The 17335-nt window shown below is 35.8% G+C and overlaps 2 long non-coding RNA genes across 2 annotated transcripts in view; both read right to left on the bottom strand.

Annotated features, from left to right (window-relative positions):
* The window catches only part of LOC134649416 (uncharacterized), a 144038-nt gene that overhangs the window by 103265 nt on the left and 23438 nt on the right, over positions 1-17335 (bottom strand). The window lies entirely within an intron of this gene.
* On the bottom strand, positions 14610-15685 carry LOC134649807 (uncharacterized). The gene is made up of 3 exons (XR_010096990.1): positions 15527-15685; positions 14947-15045; positions 14610-14690 (listed from the first exon to the last, which is right to left on the bottom strand). It is a non-coding gene; the product is annotated as an uncharacterized LOC134649807 (long non-coding RNA).

Genomic DNA, 17335 nt, shown 5'->3' with positions numbered 1-17335 from the left:
AAAAAAATTAAAATGTTTTTAATTCCCCGTTAAAATTGAGCGTTACTACTTAGCTTACTTGTTGTCTGGAATAAATGATTTATTATTTATTATTATTTAGCCCTGTTACATTAAGCCCCCGGCTCCTCTACATAATATACTAGCTGAGGTACCCGGCTTCGCTCAGGGAGCTGACATGAGAATTGTGTGGTGGTTGTAATAAAAGGAACAACTTTAAAATATATTTAGTTTTCTTTTTTTACTACAATACCTGTACCTACTTCTACGTTCATTTTTTTATTTCCAACTCGAGAACAACTTACGACCCGTACCTATAGTTGACCGTGAGAAAAGCATAGGGAATAGGGATAACTGGAAGTGTTTGTCGAAAATCTCCTGAGATTATGAAGGCTTCGAATAGTCCACAATCGAAGTGTTCCGGAATGTTCCACAATGATCTAGAATGTTCTCGAATATTCGACAACATTCCAGAATATTCTGTAGCTCCACCCATACAAAAAAGGCTTTGAATGGGCCACAATGTTCCAGAATATTCCACAACATTCGAGAGTATTCTGGAATATTCCACAATGATCTGGGATGTTCTCAAACATTCGACAACATTCCAAAAAAGTTCTGAAATATTGTAGAATGATCTCTAATACTCTCGAATGCTCTGGACTGTTCTAGAAATGTCTAGAGGGTGTAATTAACTTCAAAAGCACGCCCCTCAGGTAAAAACGGGAATCTTTTATATGTAAAGACAAAAAAGGCTTCAAATAGTCCAACATGTTCTAGAACATTACACAACATTTGAGTGTGTTCTGGAACGTTCCACAATGATCTGGTATCCTGGATTCTAGGCTATTTCTGAATATTCGACATCATTCCAGAATGTTCTTGAACATTCGAACCTCACGACGTTACCACAATAGGTAGCTATGATCCTACAAAAAACCTTCGAATAGTTCAGAATATTCCACAACATTCGAAAGTGTTCTGGAATATTTCACAATGATCTGGTATCCCGGATTCTAGGCTATTTCTCAATATTCGACATCATTCCAGAATATTCCGGAATGTTCTTAAACAATCGAACCTCACGACGTTACCACAATAGGTAGCTATGTTCCACAACATTCGAAAGTGTTCTGGAATATTCTCGAATATTCGACAACATTCCAGAATTTTCTGAAATGCTGTGGAATGCTCTCGAATACTTTCGAATGTTCTGTAATGTTCCACAATGATCTCCAAACTTTTTTCGGGCCGGGGTTTGGAGAGCCCTGATCTAGAATGTTCTCGAATATTCGACAACATTCCAAAATGTTCTGAAACGCTGTGGAACTATCTCGAATACTCTCAAATGGTCTGGACTGTTCCAGAAATGTCTAGCCTCCGAAGCGGCTTCGAATGTTCCAGAATATTCCACAACATTCGAAAGTGTTCTGGAATGTGCACAATAATCTAGAATGTCCTCGAATATTCGCCAACATTCCAGAATGTTCTGATATGCTGTGGAATGCTCTCGAATACTCTCGAATGTTCTGGACTGTTCTAGAAATATCTAGCCTCCGAGACCCGAGACACTTTACCAGGTACACATTTTTGTAGGTATATACTTCCCGATCTATTCTGAACTTTGTTTTATTAAGTTAAGGTTCAAAATTCAAAAACAAAAACAACTGCTTCTTGGTCTCAGAGGGCGAAACTTTCAGCTCTTATATTTTCAAAAGCACACCCTTCAGGTAAAAACGGAAAACTTCTTCATGGACGGCAGATAGAGGGCTACCACCACATATAGCTTCCTTGATCGTAACGGGACTCATTTCTGAGTTTTAGCGGCACGCACATTGTACACTTTTTTTTATTATATATATTGATTTATGTAACAAAGTATTTAATACGTATGTGATAGGCCCCAGAGTTGTATATCGTTCATTGTTTCATTGTGATTGACATCTGTATATCCAATTTATATGAATCATTGTGTGTGTAAGTCGATCAATATACACCTAACATAATCTATAACGGCAAATCTCACGTATTGTAATTACGATGTAATTACAGTTAGAGAGCGGATATTGGATTCGCTATTACTGTGTTATTGACAACCCGTTACCGTAGGTGAATATGGGGAGGGTTATTCTGATTAAAGTTACGCAAGAAATTAAACAGGTAAGTAAGTAGGTTTTTAAGTTTTTATAACTTACTTTAATAATGGTATTTTAAATACTTACACCCTTTTTATACACAATACCCTTATATTACAATATAACACCTATTTTACACTCTTAAGGGGCCCACACATTACCAGTTCACCGGACGATATCAGCCTCTCAGTTAAACCAGGCGTGTCTCACTCCGCGATTTCGTTGCTTTGCTACAGGTAGCTAAAAGTACATCCGTTCGGCCCCAATTTTGGGGAAAGCCATAAGCCGCGCGTGGCGCTGTCGCCACCTAGCGGCCATATCTGTGCAGATCGTAATAGACGCGTTTTGTTAGAGAGTGAGTCTTCTGTACTTAGTACTATTATTTATTATTCTGTGGTTAAACGCAAAAAGTGACAGCTCCTAACAACATGACAGGGGCCAGTACAGCGGTGTGAAATCGCTACAATGCGATTGGTTGATGAGTTCGCATCACGCGCGCGATTGGTTGACGAGTTCGCATTACGCGCGCTATTGGTCGCAATTAGTCGCGTTAGACTGCACGATTTGCTAGAATTCGTGGGTAGCACCGCTGAACTAGTACAATGTTTAGTACCCCATTAGCCCGTCCTTAGATATTATACGTCAATGGTAAAATAAAACACAATAAAACCAAAGCATGACAGTTCGTTTTCGTTTCTAACCGAAATCAGACTCCATTTTGCTACAGAATCATCCCGCCCAAAATACTCACGCAGCTTACACCCACTTCCGGAATTTGTCACAGCCATGAAGCCAATATCCGCTTCCGCTGGCAGCGCTCTATTTGCCAGAGTGGTGTGAACATTGTCTATGCTTTTTTGTTATTCAATGGCTTTTCTGTTTACCTTGGTTGCACTGAAAACGGCACAAACATGAACCCCTATCATATTGAGCTACAAAAACATGGAAAAAAACAAGTGAAGGAGTTTAATTGTTAAGCCAAAATGGCAAAAACAAAAGCTTTGTAGTTTCTTTATGTTCGTCTGTCCATCTGTCTGTCTGTATGTCACAGTAATTTTACGCGCCATCTTACTTTCGAACCGTGCGTCAATAACTAAATCTTAATAACACTTCTTCTTTTCTTAACTTATTTCGAACAAAAACCTCTCTTCATCTCTCTCATCTCATTATCTTCATCAAAGTGACGTTTCTTCAAACAAAAACGTCACTTTTGACACTGACAATACTGATATATCTAATCCATATCGTATCGTATAGAGTAATATTTGACGTATCTTAAAGTTAGTATAGTAGATATTTCTTATTTAATCTTTACTGCATTTAATATTTTACTTGACCGCATATTGTGAGGATTTTATTTTTATTCAAGTTGACACAAGTCATCCGCAAAGCAATGTTTATGAAGAGCCGCAGTGGTCAGTGATATGAGTTTCAGCTTCATAAACTCGGATTAGAGGATTCGGAGCCGTACTTTACCTACGCTATGAAAAATAGTTTCACATAATATATTTCACAGCTCATAACAGCAAGTCATATTTACTTTAGGAGATCAGTAAATAAATTATTATCTAAAATACACATGCGAATTGAAAATGAACTTTAAATATTGGTTATTTCAATTTAATTTGACTGGTTTTTCATTGATTGCATTTTAGTAAATTAATTTGTTTTTCTGTAACATCGCAGTAGATTTTAACGTTCTAACATATATTATTCGACTGATTTAAACTTTCACGATTTTTACACATTATTAAATTATACAACGGGACTTAATCGCGTATCTAAGTTTTAAGATTTACCTCCGACGTTTCGAGGACGGCGTTGTCCCCGTGGTCTCGGAGAAGACTGGCTTAAGTTGACATCAGCATCGTCTAACCGCGCGAGTTTTTCGAACTACCCGCACTTGGTCTTGTTTATCCGCTTGAACGTTTTGCGCACTAATTGCAGTTGTGGTAGTTCCTATATCGGAGAAACAAAGCGCACAATAGCAGAAAGAGTTAAGGAACATATTGCAGCTGTCAAAAATCGTCAGGTGAACAAGTCTGCCGTGGCTGAGCATTTACTGGAGTCAGGACCAAACCACTGGATTGAGCTGCATAACCCTAAAATCCTGTCCACGGATCGTCATTTCTACAGCAGGAAAGTACGGGAAGCCATTGAAATCAAAAAACATAGTAATTTCAATCGGGACGAGGGTTTCAAGATCTCATCCACATGGAATCCAGTCATTAGTAAATGTAAGCGTAAACGAATATCGACAGTCGATAAATCGAATATCGTTAGTGTTGTGTGTCGACAGAGTGACATCCTTAGTGCGCAAAACGTTCAAGCGGATAAACAAGACCAAGTGCGGGTAGTTCGAAAAACTCGCGCGGTTAGACGATGCTGATGTCAACTTAAGCCAGTCTTCTCCGAGACCACGGGGACAACGCCGTCCTCGAAACGTCGGAGGTAAATCTTAAAACTTAGATACGCGATTAAGTCCCGTTGTATAATTTAATAATATATTATTCGAGCCAAAATTCCAATACCCAAGAAATGATTAATCTTTCATCACTTTTTTGAGTCACACTAAATCGAATGAATAATGAATAACTGGTTTAACAATATATTTGTAAAACTCGTAACAACAAGTTATTCCTGAATAACCTAAGGAAAGCAATTATTATTCTCCGCATTATAAATCAAGGAATACAAGGTCTAGCGCAAACAGTTATTTTATTACGTCATAAATAATACTCGAGGACAGCGTGGAGTGCCTAAAAGAGTTTCAGGCAAATCCTTATATTTTCCCAGTTTTATTAATATGGAACATAAGAAGAAACAATTGAAGCTTGAAAAAATTTACTTTGTTATTTTTTTGTATACCTAAATATTGATCCTAGCAAAAAAAGTGTAGACAATTTTTTTGGGGAAAATTTGATTTAGATAACTTATATATGCCACCGTAAAATTGTAAACACTCGTCATATTATAATCTCGCTAGTTACATTATAAACTGACGGTAGGGAGATTATAATCTAACCTAACCTAACCTACGTTAGATTATAAACTAACGGGTTCACAATCTTACGGTGTCATATATAAGTAACACAGAATATGTTTTGCTAAAGGTTATTTTATAAAATAAAATAAAAAACAAAAAAAAGGACCGTTAGCTTCAACGTCAGTCGTCAGTAGTTTAGTATAATGGTTAAAACACCATTCCCTAAAACTATGCTAAATTTCGCTGTAGGTACACGAATTATTTCCCCAATTTATTTTTCGTTTTCGTTTCGTCAGAAAAAAGAATTAATGATAGCCTCATACAATAGGAAGACGCTAGAAAGCGCTTTCTTTCAGACAACCTTTGGGTTGTGGAATCAGAAAACCCTAATAAAAATACTTAAACCTATGTCATACCCATAACAAAACATAATGGCAGCTTGCGCCAAAAAAAACTTAAAGTACTTACATTAAACTTTCATCAGCTTGTAAAAATAACCACACGTCGCTAACACTCAAAAATTAATTGAATTTCATCTTGAACCTTTCCTCCCCATAATTCCTAGTTGATCACATGATCGCGATATCGCGTGATCGCGTGCGGCCGTCGTCGCGTGTGCTTTCACTCCAAGTCGGCGCGCACTTGAGTGCTCAATAAGGCACGCGAAACTGAGGATATTTGGGGCTGGAAGTGACGAAGTGAAAAATTTTGTCGCAACCATCTAGATACTTAAAGTGATGACGAAATTTAGGGATCACGAAAAAAGTGGAGGGCCAGTGCTATTTAGGTACCATAAAAAATACCTGGCCTAAATTTGCCTCCCTGGCCTATCTAAGTCAGTATTTTTTTTTTAAAGATACGGTTCTTATGATTTGTGTTGCGTTCCATATCCACTTATTTAGTGTGATAAGAATATTTTAAAGTTTAATGCACATCTTTATAATCATTTAAAACCACATCGTTTAATATTAAATTAATTAAATTAAAATATTTAATTTTATTTATTTAAACTTTATTGCATAATTCACAGGGTACATATTATATAGGGCATCTTTGGCACTCGGTATATTGTGTCGTGTCATCTTATACGTTAAAAAATACAGTTGCTGAATACTAAACAAAGGTTACAAGCAGTTTCATTATTTATAAAAATAAGTTATTCATCTCTTACAGCTTGCTTATACATTATTCAAGCAGCGTCGAGGAAATTTATTTTATAAATACTACTTGTTTTCATGAAATCCATCCATTTACATTGACTAAAATATATTTTTGAAGTGAAATCTTCTTTAGCGGCGCTGTGCAATTATTGAGGTGGGGAAAAAATGTTAAACTCGAGACAGCGTAAGACGATCACGTGAGCGTAAGATTTAGATGGCATTTAAATCAATAAAGAAATACTCAATGACATTGACACATGAAAAACTGTTACATGAAATGTCATCGAGTTTTTCTTTATTGATTTAAATGCCATATAGTGAGTTTCGCTCTAACTGGTATTAATATAACTCGAGTACTAACAGTGATGTGCTTAGGGGTTTCAAGTAATTAACGCTAACGCTAGATGGCGTTAACCTCAATTATGCACTATGCATTTTGCACTAGTCATTGAGTTTTCACTTCTGCCGGCACTCCCTGAGTGCAACGCGTTGTTTTTATTTACGATTTTCTATCATCTAGTACTCGACCCTTGCCCCTTCTATACTATTTATATCCCAATTAGTAGACAAAGTTAAGTCCCGTTTTACATAGATGATTTGAGAGATGGCTTCAGCCTTTTTCTTGGTTTGTTTTTCTTCCATCATGGCAATTTAACTTGCCTTCATAATTTATTTCAGCTATCTGTGCTTATTTTAAATACGCACGCTACGCTTTCACTGCCATTCAATTCATAATTTGACCGTGATTTATTGACCTATTAATTTCGGTTTAACTACTTTATACTATGAATGTTTAACAGTTTGGCATGTTATGTGAATTATAAATGATAAATATTCATTTTACTGCTTTTGCGGGAACATAATTATACAAGTTTTTCTAGGTAATCCAGCACTCTTATTTACTTATAATAAAATCATTATTTGACTTTGAAAGACAAAATGTATTACAGTAGGTACTTATTTTGTATCAAATGATTCTTAGTTCGTTTTTAATATTTTTAGATAACTAACCTAACCTAACTCAACCAAATACTTTTTGAATTCACAAAAACTATGTTATATGTATGTGGATGGTAGTTAATTTAAATATTGGGTCAATACTCGTATTTGCCTACACGTTATTTACCTGATATCGTAATAAGAACCCCAAAAAGTACAAACTTAATGAATTTTTTACGAAAATCAAAATGGAGTTTTAAGTTAATTTTAACAAGGTTTAGTCAGCAGGGCTAATGTATAAAGTTTCAGTTCGCGTTCTAGTTTCGAGTCGATTGGTATTTGAGACTCGGTTAACAACCAGAATATAAATTAAAATATTTCGTATGATAGCTGATTATGAAGTTTTCGGGATATTTTTGGCATGTTAACAGCTGAATAGTTTTAATAACATACATAGTTTTAAGGTTTAATTACATTCAATTCAATTTATTTTTAACTTTTCTACTATTCAATTCAATTTAATTCAAAATATACTTTATTAATGTAGGCCTAGCAACAAGCACTTATGAATAGTAATTAGGTATTACATAGGTACATATTATCTTAATCTAATTATCAGAGCAATTTATTGATGTTAATATTATTCCATAATAACATTGGATTATCATACAGATCAAATTTACCACTAAGAATTTCACAAAAAGGTCGTCAAACATAAAAAATACTAGCCTAGAATTTCTAGAATAAAATATAAATGTCAAAATAAAAAACCCCTACCCTATCTACTACTATTTGTTTACTATTGTTGTATTTGTCTACTACTTGTTTGTCTCTTCTTTTCTGTATTATTTGTATTGTTTTCTGTAATGAGGTGTGCTATAAAGAGTATTTGTATTGTATTGTATCCAAAGTTTTTACATGATGTGTAGTTACTTAAGCAATTCATTCATTGGAGGCTTGTGAACTCTCATTATTAATTCAAAAGGCCTATTCACCGGCAAAAGGCGGTGTAAACACGAGTGGGGGTATTTGTCTAAAGCCGATATTAATCGCCGAGCTACCCAGGACCTGAGTAGTTTCGCATCGGAGACGATGTTTGCTAATATATTGAACGGACATTATTATGTGCTTAGCGGACTACGAACACGAGAAAAACAAAGGTTATACTCATATTAACCTTAATATCTGGGAGACCCCGTGCTCTGAAAACATATAAATACTCAAAAATGCGCGTTTTCCCAGAGCCAAAGTTTCCAGAGCCGTTTCCGAGATCTTCGAAATATATATATATATATTTATATAAATATAATAAATTTATATACAAAATTTGCTCGTTTAAAGGTATAAGATTAAGTCGGTCCCACGTTGGGCGCCATGTAAATATAAATCTTATTGTGCAATGCTCATAACTAATGTTTTTATTATCATATAAGTTCTATTTTGTACTTATCGGACTGCGGACATGATACAATCAAAAGATTTTTTTTTTGTTAAATTTACGTTATTAAGGTGGCCCCACGTTGGGCGCCACGAAACGTACCAAACTTATAAGTAATAATTATTTTTATGATACAAGTTAAAAGAAAAACCAGTAGAAATCTTTTATGCGGATAAGGGTTCAGTCAGAAGATTAGGCTTTATAGCGCTTTGATGTGTCTACAAGACAGACGTGAACCTTGATTGAGGTTCGACGTCATACTTTGAACCGTTGTCATTTATATTTTAACTGGCAATGTTTACATGTAACTATGTAGGTATGTAAAGTCTTTAAAACTTGTAAACCATTTTTAACCACTTGTTCGACATCAAAGGGCATACCTAAGGAAGAACCACGACAATACAATATCATGGAACTATTAAGCTGATTTGCCGATGGCGGAAACAGCAAATACCTAGTCATAGGAACGCAGAAATGAAATAATGCAGTGTCATAGAATTGGGGATTGTAAATAGCGCCAATGTTTATTGAAAGTTTGTTGGAAAAAAAGTACAGCCATCGGCCAAAGTGAACTTTTTGTATTGCATTTGTTGTCGAGTTAAATGAATTTCGAGAAAAACAAAAACTTCTTTTTTTGTAACTTTAACGAAAAAGAAATTCGGCCCGATTTGATACCCATTTCTAATTCCTCACATAAATCAGCGTCGTTTGTCGTCCAGTCCGGAATGAGCGCCTGTTTGTAGTGTTTGTTCATTTCGGTGAACATTTGGATGCAAACTGCATGCACCGCACCCGCGTGCTACGCGCGATCTGAATTTTATAACTTGTGTCTTTAATGCGAAATGTTTTTTGTAAGTGTAACTTTAGCTCCAATCGCACTCTTAAGAGTATGCTTTTTAAACAAACATGTAATTTGCTAACCTTACTCATTTTTAAGATTTAGACTTTTGGAAAAAAAAAACTTTTATCTCGCGTAAATCATCAGCACCGGTTTATTGTGTGCTCCGGAGGCCAATTCCAACTTACATTGTGACATCAAAATCATATCAATAAAATGATGTCAGTCACCCGTACGTCTCGCTCGCGCCAATACATGTAGGTAGGTACGTAGGGTCAAGGAGGGAACAGTGGCTCGGGAAAAAACAGTCTAGTACAGTGGCTCACTCAACCTTATTCCAACATGAGAGAGGCTATTAAATTCCCTACTATATATATATGTATATATATAGTCCTCCCCGCCGTGTCCGACGACGGCGACTCCTCCAACTGATTAATCAAGAACATGGAATGGAATACAGCAGAAACATTTAGTAATCGAACAAATTCAATTGGACGAGCAATGGTTTTTCTAACACGCAAGGGTGCTACAGTTGATTTATGCGTTGCGAGCCACTGTTTGCGTTGAGCCACTGTTCCCGCCTTAATCCTACGGACGAATACGAGCGAAATGCAAGCGCGACTGAGATCATTTAGATATCATTTTGATGTCATAATGTAAGTTTGAATTGGCCTCTCGGAATGAGCGCCTGTGTAGTATTTGTTCATTTCGGTGAACATTCGGATGCAAACTGCATGCACTGCACCCGGGCTACGTGCGGGCTGTTTTATTTAACCAGGAATTTAGCGGTTTCGCCTTTTGATGTGTGTTTAACGGGGCTTACTTTTAGTTTGTAACTAGTTAAGTTGTATAAATAAAGACATCATAAGTTTAACGTGTGTATAAGTTGATTTACGAAAGTTGTGATTAGGCTGTTTGTTGTATTCATGAAGTCACTAGGTATGTCACTGTAAATTTTGTATTATCATTTTAAAAGCTGTTTGATGATCTAAGGAACCTACCTATATTTGTGTATTTTTATATTATATCGTAACGACGGATGAATTGATTTGAGTGCGGTATTGTTTTAAATCTAAAGTATTGCCTGTGGACATATATCATAGCTCATATACCTACGCGGGATGGGTTCGACCCGCTGGGGAAAAACTTGCACTTACTCATTTAAAATAGTAGAGAGAGAGCCTGTGACCTTGAGGAGATCAAAACAAAAAAATATTTCTCGATATGGGTTAGGCAGATTAATTATCTTAAAAATGTAATTAAATAATTTTTCTTTGTTATCTTTCTGCTCCAGGTTTGCGCAATATTTTCTCTAATTTGTCCTGGCGGCTCCTAAAAGTCTACGGAATCAAGTTATTAAAACCTCCCAAGAACACAAATTAAATATTTGCGCTAACTTCGGTAGGGGTCCATGGGCATTCATGGGGTCTACTATAAGCCACTGAGTGTATCCAGGCCCGAACAAACAACCGTGTTGTATTATATGTTATTTGTTTAAAAGCGGGCTCTGAAAACAGGCCTTTGTCTCCGGCGGGGCAGACGGGCGGGTGAAACGTTGGTTTTTTTTTAGCCTTGACGACACTACCAATCTCCTATGTTTCCTCTCATGCTTCTTTAAAAATATGGACTGTGATGAGTTATACAATTGGATGGACCGTGGGTCGTAACAAAACACAGTCTGTATCCCAACGGTACTCTGAGGAGGGCGCTTCCCATACAAATCCTTCTGTTCGTGAAGAAGCAAGCGCAGGGTTATGTCAAATAAAACACCAACTACTTACAAAGCTAACCTGTGTTCCTGCAAATCACTAGGCACATAGTATAAAACAAAGTCGCCGTCCCGCCGTCTGTCTGTCTGTCTGTCTGTATGTATGCTTAGATCTTTAAAAGTACGCAACGGATTTCGATGCGGGTTTTTTTAGTAGATAGAGTGATTCAAGAGGAAGGTTTTTGTATAATTTTTTAACACGTGCGAAGCCGGGGCGGGTCGCTAGTAAGAAATATTGGAATTGTGACCACGGACATCATGTTAAGGTATCCATCGTTATTATGTTGCATAAAGAACAAACATATTTCAACGTACACTTTATATTACAAAACGAATAAAAAATCATCACCGCCTTCTTACCAGAGGAAAGTTATGCATTTCTAAAGTTGCACCAAGTGATAGTCCAGTACCAGGTAAAACAATCTGAAAGAAATCTAAAGTCCATCTATTTTATGATGTCACAGGAAGGAAAAAGGTCTTAACTCATACAATAGTAGTTTGTGTTACAAGGGATCAAAACTATATATTTCCGTCAAGGGCGTACATTGAATCCTGAATGAAGCGATGGATTCTAAGGTAGAATCCTGAGCGTAATGAGGGAAGTGTTAAAGTCCAAGACGAAATAATTTTGATACCGTGTGACACATACTGCTTTTCACATCAACTATGAGGAAAATAAAAAAATCTTAGTGTTGACACAATCTGATGCTTAATCAGATTATTTAAGCTAAAAAAATAATATGCAAAAAAATGTAAAATAGTGTGCTAGAACAGAAAATTGTTACTTTGATCCCTCCTAGCAGGGAGGAAAAGTGCCACGTTGATCCCTCTTAGCAGGGAAGAAAAAGCTCTTTTCCGAATAGGAGGTGTGAAAAAAAGTTTCCGACCCTTCTGTATGTACATACAGAAGTACCTGCTCGTCTGTGTCGCCACGTGTGTAAGCCTGTGTACACACTGTAAGCAAACAACGGGCAACAAGCTCCCGACCACTGACCGAGACGCTTTGTCCAACACTTAACCTATCGAGAACATTCTTACACACCCAATTTCTTTTACATAGGAATTCACAGATATTATGTAAAGTCGCCGTAAAATTGTAACAAAATAGGACTTCGGAGTGTTTTCGGGCAAGAGCGTTTATTTTATTTTTGCCTTTTTTATATATTGTGAGTTGTGACCTTTTTGCCACTTTTGTGTTATTTACTCAGAATCACTCAAAATGTCCCAGAGTTTTTTTCCTATTGTGTTACCATTTCTCCATATTATCATAAGGTATGGCGGTAATGAAAAGGAAAGTTTGAAAAATGTATGGAAATTTAAGGACACTTTTTTTTCTCCTACAAGGATCAAAAGGGCTCGCCATCCTGACTAGAAATAACACAAAAGTGGCTAAAAAGGTCACAAAAAATATAAAAATGCCAAAAAATAAAAGAAACGCCCTCAAAATGATATTGTTTTGAAGTTATCACTTTTATTAATATGTATTGCGTATTCTTAAATGTTAAGGATATTGGAGGCTCTAATTTTTAGTGTTACCAGATCCTATCTATCAGATCAGGAGCTAAGTTAATTCCTTCTAGTTTCTTCCAAAGTATATCTATCGTAGGATACCAAATCAAATGCCTTCGATAAATCATAACAAACATAAACTTGCATATCGAGGGTTGCCTGGTGAAACCCAATAAGTATGAGAAACCTAGTTTGGAGAAAAACGATGTTAAAGGTTTATGGTCATCAAATACTAATTTTTGATAAATAAATTTGTAGTTTTATAATTTCTTCGTGTAGGTAATTTTATCCACTTTAAGTTAATTTGTGTTTTAGTTATGTAACTCATTTAGTTTTCCTGTAAAAAAATGTCTTTTACCAAAGGGTCTCGACTTATTGGGTTTACGCAAAAAGAAAAAAGCCGTTAATGTTACTAAGAGGTTTTATTACTTATAAAAAACTCAAAAAAAGAAGTAAATCTACAAGTGAGAACGGAATTATTCTTCATCTGAAACATTTGGTGCTTTGCCAGCAAATGTTTTTAGGCTTCTTATCCATCCATGTTACTCCTCAGGTATAATTTGTTTCCTGCACATGGTCTCTAAATCTTTTTTTTAGCAATGCTTATAGGTAACTGACTACTGTATCTTGGCTCTAACTCTTCTGGCCATGGCATTGCAACTGATGGTGGGTTAGACTGTCTCTTAGCTCTTGTTATAGGTATATTTGGCTTTTGTCTCGAAACATCTGACGAAAATCCTCGGACATGTCGTAATTGAAGTAAATTTTGAAATCTCCTTTCACGTACCTAGTCCTTTTAATTTTCAGCCAGTTCACGGCCTCATTCGTGGTATCATTGGTTTTTGAAAGAAACATTTTTTACTATATGAACGCTTCTTTTTATTAGATGCCTTCTGTACTTTTCTAGTTTTAACAGGCTGAATTTTTATGCAAGAAAGAATAAAGTTCTTTCTTGCTCGGAAATCCATACTGTAGAAATAACGGCACAAACTGCTACGTTCTTCTTCGGAAGACTTTTCAGTACATTTGAATTGGGATTTATCACATTCAATAGGCTTTGGAACTTTAGCAGGACGCTTAATGCCTTGGGTCACACAAGGTAGCCCTTCCATTTTTCGCTTTTTGGCGATATTTATTTTCCATTCAGATGGCTTAGCTTGCTTACGTCGCTTCAAGGGTTCGACACGACTCCAAACTCTGTCTAAAATATTGTCTACAATAAAGTAAACAGTGTCTTCCACTTGTGAACGAACACCTGAACTTTCAGGGATCATACTGTCATTGCAGCTAGAGTCAGTTGGATGTAATACTTTTAATGGGTCGTCCTCTGAATCTGGAACATAAGAAGAAGCTCTTTTTATGCATTCACCTTCTCCAGAAATACAAACGTTGTTAAATATCGACAAGGAACGTTTCTGCTGTTTGCATGGGCTGGGAGTTTCAGGAATAATAATATCATGGCCGGAATCATTTTGCTGAGGTGTATCGTTTTCTGAATCTGAATCTTGAACATAAGCTGCTGCTGAATAGTCACCTTCTACAGAAATCCAAACTCGATCTAAAACACCACCAAAAAAAGTCTTCCTGTTTGGAGAAAGCATTCGGACTTTCAGGAATAAAATCAGAGTCTGAATCTATTTGCTTTGGTGAATAGTCCTTAGGATCTGGCACGTAAGTGGGATCTTCATCCGAATAGTCACTGCCAAATAAATTACTTTCATCATCTGGAAATAAATATAAGCACAATAAATTAAGTTACATATTAACATAGTTAACGAATGGATCCTAATATCATTTTTTTTATATAATCTTCAAAAGACTTACTTGAGTCTGCCGCAATATTATTATCATCGGTGACAATATTGTGCATTTGGGCGGCGATATCAATTTGCGATTCATCAAGATCGGAGGAGTCATTGTCTGAAAACGAATAAATTAAAGTATGAGTGCCAAAAACACAATAACTTAAAATCATTCACGGGCAGTAACGGGATTATAAACTCGGGTAAGTACAAATAAGGTCATACACAATACATATTTTAATTATTGATCTTATCCATAAGTACAATAATGTACAGGTATTTTGCGGACTATTTTGTACTTTTACAAGTACGCGGGGACTTACGAGGTTAATGCACAATATACTATTACGGATCTTTAAACCATGGAAACTTACCATCATTATTGTTTTGCAGTTAACATCTTATGTTTTCGTTTGCCGTTAAAACACTAGGTCCCGACATAGAAAATCTGTTATTAGAACCACCTGATCCCGCTGGAACGCAAAAAATAATCATTATTATTCAATAATTTAAGCAAGCATAATTTAATTTAAACTACATTTTTATTGTTTTGTACCGTACGGTAAGCATCACTCAAAGTCGCGTGGTTCGATTGATAGTTAGTGCTAAATCCCGATAAGCTCGCTTGAAGTCGCACTAAATGAAACTACAACAATTAAAGGGGTGAGTGGTCAAACCCGATAATTTGTGATTGGTATATGAACGTCATTTAATTTACCTACAGTTACAATTTCAAAAACACATTTGCTCCACTTATCGGGTTTGACCACGCAACCCTCGCACTGCTTTTCGTAATTTATTAACGGTTTCAATATCTTAGATATATTGTTATTTAAACACAGTACTATAAACACGAAGTATATCGTTCAGGCGATTAGGTCATAACATGATTAGGTATCCTTATTTTGTACGACAATTCTAAATGTATTTCTAGGTTAGAAAATTAGATTTTACCTGTTTCTAGCCTGTTACTGCAGGCTAGTTGCACTAATTTTCTGCCTCGGTCACCCATCGCACAACTTTTAACACATACACAACCTTCATTAATACAATACACAACTTTTAACAGCTATTTTCAATTAAAATAACTATGCAACGACGAAGCGCAGCGCTTGCGATCGTGTGAATCGCGTAACTAGTCACTACCTGTCGAGGCGGCGCATGACCTTGCGGTCGTCAAAAATACTTATTGGATTCTTCTCCGAACAACTTTTTAAAGAAATTTGTTAAAGGCCCGTGCGAGAATCCGGTAATTAGACTAAAATAAATATTTTTAATGAATACTTATTATAAGTTTGTTTATTGGGTTACTCTTTTAAATAGTTTGTACGTTTAATAAAAAATATCGTAAAAGTAGAATCCGACAAATGCTTTAAACGTATTTTAATTCTTACTAAAATCGTCTTAAGGTTCGAATCGTAATGAGGTAAGACCGGATAAGTAATAGTAACTGGTTCTACATTGTGTGTTTACTTGAATTTAGTATAAATTACTCTGCACTAAATACCTATAAATGTGTCTTGTGTGGTTCTTCCACTAAGTAATATTAAAAACTGAAGCCTTAAATGTACTTGTAGTATTTAGTTCTAAATTAAAACTTCAAATCAAGTACTTATTGGGTTAACAACTCGGCATATTTCCGTGATACACGTCAAATCCGCTTATCCGATTTTACCATTAGATTGAGCGATATCGAATCAATCTAAAACTTTCTTTACATTAAAATCTCACTTTTCGTCACTTATTGGGTTTCACCAGGCAACCCTCGATATGCTTAAGAGGAACGGGGACGGCCGTTTCTCCATACAAACGTAGTCCCCATTTTCCACTTTTGATATTGACATTATGGAAAATATTTGTACATAATTTGATGTAAGTATATTAATTGGGTACGGGACCCTAAAATGGATCTAAAATCGGCAATCGTTATTTATAACGATCTAAAGTTGGTTAGCATCCATTCTCAATTTCTCACTTTAAAAAATATTACGTAAGCTCCCGTTTTTTTTTACTGCTAAGAACCAAAAAAATCTAAACGCATCAAATATGTCTACCAATATGATTTTAATGTTCGTTTCAATCAAAATCATATTGTGTAAATACAAACACGAATCAAAAATAGATTTAAAATGGACGTCGATAAAACCCGGGCAAATAAAATTCATGTAGGATCATTATTGGAAAGGTTTTACGAAGGATAATTCAATTTGTTCGACAGGTAAAATGGTGTCTGACCGAATTTAACATACACGGACATAAAAATGAACGATAAGAACGGTATTTTGACATTATTTTAAAGCAGAAAAAATTAATTTGTCGAATTTAGAACATGTAACTTAATAGTAAGTATGTATTTTTAATTTTGACGTGTAGCACAAAGCAGGATTCGTGTTCTTATACTTCTTATTGTAATAACAAGTTATGAATTTAATCTGCGGACTCAGCACGGTTCCATTTTATCGACTATCACTATGCCCGTCACTTTCGCACTTACATACTTGTTAGAACGTGACAGGCATGGTGATAAACGATAAAAATGTGACCGTGCTACTAGGGCTGGATTTGTTATGGATATGATCTGATGGTGTCAAAGTGACAATTTTGGTTGAAGAGATGAAATTTTGATACTGACGGATCGTATGGATTTCAAATCCATATTGAATTCATAACCAGAATACGCCTCAGATTTGAAGTTACGTAAGTAACTCGGTGTGATTGCTGTTCAATATAGAGTGTATCTCCCACCATGGGGTTTTAACTGCA

This window comes from Cydia amplana, chromosome 7 (genome assembly GCF_948474715.1).
Source record: "Cydia amplana chromosome 7, ilCydAmpl1.1, whole genome shotgun sequence".
Classification (NCBI taxonomy): domain Eukaryota; kingdom Metazoa; phylum Arthropoda; class Insecta; order Lepidoptera; family Tortricidae; genus Cydia; species Cydia amplana.
This window is presented reverse-complemented; position numbering and strand designations above follow the sequence as displayed.